General features: G+C 37.9%; 1 pseudogene; it reads right to left on the bottom strand.

Annotated features, from left to right (window-relative positions):
• Positions 1–3740: 3740 nt before the first annotated feature.
• LOC100606777 lies at positions 3741–4695 on the bottom strand (annotated as a pseudogene).
• Positions 4696–4920: the final 225 nt, after the last annotated feature.

The following is a 4920-nucleotide window of genomic DNA, read 5'->3' as shown; positions in this document are numbered from 1 at the left end:
ACATTCCATGGCTTCTCCAATGGATTGGTTAGAAGAGTGTAAGTGCCACATGGGTCATGTTGAGCAGCCCTAGTTGTTAGAAAGTACTTTCACATGTCAACTCAAATATTCATCTCCACATAATTATTATCTACCCACTTATCCCTCTGAAGAAACACTTGCTGAACAACAGAGGCCAAAACCAAGTGGGCATTCTAAGCACATGTGAGAAATCCTGTCAGCAGCACTAGATTAGGGCCCTGGTTACTGGAACAAAATTCAGGGAAACAAAACCTGCTATACTATGTTTCCCTCCCTTGTATTTAAATCAGCTTGCTCTAGCTGTAGCCATTGCAATGGGTGTTTTTCTTCCAGCCAGTACTTGACTAGAGAAATCATTTACCTCTCATGAGGTGAATGTCTTGTATTACTAAAAAGTTCTTTTGTCTGCAACAAATCCAACTAAGAACAGCTCAATAAAGAATTGATTTTCACATAGAATAAGAGATCTGGAGGGAGGCAATCCACTGCATCATCTTTAGTCTGCTGGATTTTTATGGCACCATCACTTGACGGCCATCATGTCAAGGAAAAAAGGAGTGGGGAAGGAGCGTTGCTTCCCCTTATCTGTCCTCTTATCAAGTTAGCAAAAGTTTTCCCAAGTGATCCCAGAGAGAGACATCATTTTGTATTTTATTAACCAAAAAATGTATTGCCTGCCAAATGTATGGGCAAGGAGGCATGACAAATTAACACTTAAATTTCCCACATTCATAATACAATTAGGTAAAGAGGAATGGGTTGGAAGTGGGTGTTGAGTTAGTGAGTCAGAAGGATCTGCCACACATCTCAAATTCTATCCTTGATCACATCATCTAAGTACACACTCCTTCATCCGAACTTGCAAACCACTTACAGTCTGTGTATGGACAAGCTCTTGGCTTCTTGGTAATATTTGTATATGATTCTCTTGTGTTCCCAACTGATTATATATCTGGGTCATCTCTTTAGGAGCGGAAAATAGGTTTAATACTATCTTAAAATTGTGTGAAATTACACAATTTTTAAGAGCTTCCAGCCACATGTCATTATTTGCTTTACTGCAAGGCAAGGATTTTTACTTCCATTTTACAGAGAATTTGAGACTCAAAGAGATTATATGATTTACCTAGTTAGGCATGATTTATACCCAAGACTGGCACTTTTGCATAAGACTGTTAGGTCAGGGATTTCTCAATGATTTTATATTATAAATTATGTACACACATACACACACAGATATAAAGAAAGATCTAAAAAGCTAAATATCCTTATAACACTATGGCATAGCTATATACAGTTATACAAGTTTGATCTAAAATTGAATGGTCTGCCATCCTAGTTAAAAATTCCTGAAGTCTATCCATGGATAATGTGTAGCATGATTACATAAGTTAATATCCAGGCTGAATTACTTAAAAATCAGCTATCAATAATTTCTTCACAACAACAGTAAATTGGAACTTTCTTTGGCAAATAAGGACTTAGAGTCAACCAGGCAATGAATAAAGATGGTATTGTAGAGCCTGGAACTTACCGGGAGATAAGAGACTGGAGAGAAAGGTTTACGAGGTGTACCCAGAATCATAGGATCAATGTTTTTCTGAATGTAAGGAGCTGAAGTAAAAGGGCAAGAATTAAGGATATTAAAACATAATATTGAAAGTATATACTTAGTAGTCAAACAAGAAACAATTAAGGTTCATATAATATTGTTTCTTTGGCAACAAAGAAAATATTAACTTCACTTTCATTAAACTATTACTTTTCATTTTCTTAACATGAAGAAGTCAAATAATCTAAGATGAAACCATCCAGAGAGCTTGAGGTGGAAAATAGAAGAAGCACGGTTTTTTGGGAAGATTTTTCCTTAGCCACCTGATTTTTTTTTTTTTTTTTTTTTTTAGACACAGTTTCACTCTGTCACCCAGGCTGGAGTGCAGTGGCATGATCTCAGTTCACTGCAACCTCTTCCTCTTGGGCTCAAGCAATTCTCCTGCCTCAGCCTCCCGAGTAGCTGGGATAACAGGCGTGCACCACCATACCTGGGTAATTTATGTGTTTTTAGTGGAGATGGGGTTTCATGGTTTTGGCCAGGCTGATCTCAAACTCCTGACCTCAAGTGATCCGACCACCTTGGCCTCCAAAAGTGCTGGGATTACAGGCGTGAACCACCGCGCCCAGCCGCCACTTGATTTTTTTCTGCTCCCTTCTTTTCTGCTTTTAATCATTCCACATAGTCTGTCACCTGTTTTTAACAATTATGGTGTCTACCATATTCCACATATTATGAAAGAATTGGGACTTTAAAGATCACAACAGCTCATCATCTACTGAGGGGAATAATGAATGGACAATAAAGATTGGCAAGGGCCATAGGAAGAGTTTACTGTGGTGTGCATGGGGAATATGTAAAATAACTTGAGGAATAAGTCAAGACCTTTTAGTATAAAAGAATTTTTTAAACAATTTTAATAAAGAATTTGACTCCAATTTTGACATTTGACTGCTGGCAGCTGTGAAGTCACACCCATCTTTCATCCCCTTCAGCCCATATTTGGAGAAGCCTATAATAAATTCCAGATATCCCCTTCTTTGGTAATTGTGGGAGTTTCAAGTCATGCAAGTCCTGCCCATAAGGAGAACCCTCACCCGAGTCCTGCCACCTAACCACAATAAAAACCCCAAGCTGGTCTCCCCTTTCTCACTATTCAAGCCATTATCAGACCAATTTGGAAAGCCTGTTCTGCTATCCCCAGAAAGTCTCATTATGTGCATTATAAACTTTTTCATACCCTCTTGGTGTGTTCATGGCATCATCTGTCTCAATATCGAAACCTCAAGTTTGGATGGTGCTGTTTTATGTCTGCAGAATGGCCAAAACCGAAGCTTTATTGAGGTATAATTTACATGCTACAAAATGTACCCATGTTAGTGTATAATTTAATAATTTTTAGTAAAATTACAGAGTTTTACAACCATCACCAAAATGAATTTTAGAACATATTTATCACCCGAAAAGAGCCTCTGCTTGTGTTTGTAGTCAGTCCCTTCTCCTACCTTTGCCCTAGGTAACGACTAATCTGCTCTGTCTCTATAGATTCGCTTCTCCTAGACATTTCATAAAAAAGGATACATACAAATGCAGTCTTTTGTGCTTACCTTTTTTCTGTTGGCATAAGGTTTTGGAGATTATTCCATGTTGTTGCATGTATCAGTCCTTCTTTCCTTTTTCATTACTGAATAGTATTCCATTGTAGGGATATACCACATTTTGTTTACCCATTCAGTGGTTGTTGGAAATTTGTACTGTTTCCACTTTTTGGTTATTATGGAGAGTGTTATTCACATGAAAATATTGGTATGGGCATGTGCTTTAACTTCTCTTGGGCTGATACCTAGGAAGAGAATTGCAGAGTCACTTGGTAAATTTATATGTAACTTGTTAAAGAACCTGCTAAACTGTTTCCAAAGTGGCTGAACCATTTTACATTCCCACTAGCCATCTGTAAACATTCTTTCTCTACATTCTAGTTAACCCTTGTCACTATTTGTATTTTGGATTATGGCTATCTAGTGGGTATGAAATTATATCTCATTGTGATTTGGATGTTCATTTTCCTAATGATTAACAACACTGAGAATCTTTTCATATGTTTATTAGCATTCATACAACCTTTTTGGTGAAATATCTATTCAAATATTTTGCTTTTTTTTTATTTCTTTTTTATTTGCTTAGTCAATAAGTTTATTGTTTTTATCTGAAAAATTCTCACAGAAAATTGTTCAGTTTAGCTCTTGGCAGCCTGCTCCTGAGCTCTGAGGAAGCTTGTCTTCTTTTGAGCTACCCGATCTTTCTTCTGGGCAAGGGACATTTTCAGATGGTTCCACTTCTTTTTTTAAACGTCTTTCTTGGGCTTCCTCTCATAGACTGGATTCTCTTATATAGCAGCATGAGCTTTCTTGTACATCTCCTTCATGGCTGAAGTTATACTGTTCTTTATGTATTAAGAGAAACGTTTCTTGTAAGCATCTTCATCTTTTTCTATTAGGTAACACATGTAGTCTGCAGTATTTGGATCCATAATGTGCTTTTGATGTACTTCTGCATTAAATTTCTTGCTTTCAGAATCATAACCAGGAAATCGTTTAATATTGTGAGGAATCAACAAACCTCCATCCACAACTCCTTTCAGGACCCCATAATAGTTTATCGGTAGTTCTGGCAAGGCCTGCATCCAAATAGCAGGTAAAGGCACCTGGCTGACCATCAATGGTTTTTACATTGTATTCATCTCCATTCATCTCCACTTGGACTTCTTAGATCTTGTCCATGCCAAACCTACTGAGAAGTCTGCAGGCCAGCAGGAGTCCAGTACAATACGCTATAGCACAATTTGTCAGGCCAACCTTCACACCATGTTTTGGCAGTTCATATGCATAAGCTGCATACATTATCATATTCCCTCCTATATGGGCATAAGCAATCTGACAAATGATATCTCTATTTGTTACACAAACTATCACCCTGTATTTAGGCATGTTGTACTTATTTTTATCTTATATCACCAAGGATTTCTGAGCATAGTAATCAGTTTTACCCTGTCATTGTCTTCTACATTTCACTTAGTATCTCTTAAAGTAGGCCTTACTCTTGACAACTTTAACAAACCCCATCCTGAGAAACAGAAACTCATATCTGTGGCTCAACACAGACCTACAGGTCCAGCAACACTGGGGGTGGAGGGGAGGTGGGGTGGGGAAGAAGGCCTTTTACCTGTTTTTTTTTTTTTTTTTTTTTTTTTTTGAGACAGAGTCTCGCTCTGTTGCCCAGGCTGGAGTGCAGTGGTGCGATCTCAGCTCACTGCAAGCTTCGTCTTGTGGGTTCACGCCATTCTCCTG

This window comes from Nomascus leucogenys, chromosome 8, assembly GCF_006542625.1.
Source record: "Nomascus leucogenys isolate Asia chromosome 8, Asia_NLE_v1, whole genome shotgun sequence".
Lineage (NCBI taxonomy): Eukaryota > Metazoa > Chordata > Mammalia > Primates > Hylobatidae > Nomascus > Nomascus leucogenys.
Note: the sequence above shows the minus strand (reverse complement) of the source record. Positions and strands in the feature narration are given on the sequence as shown.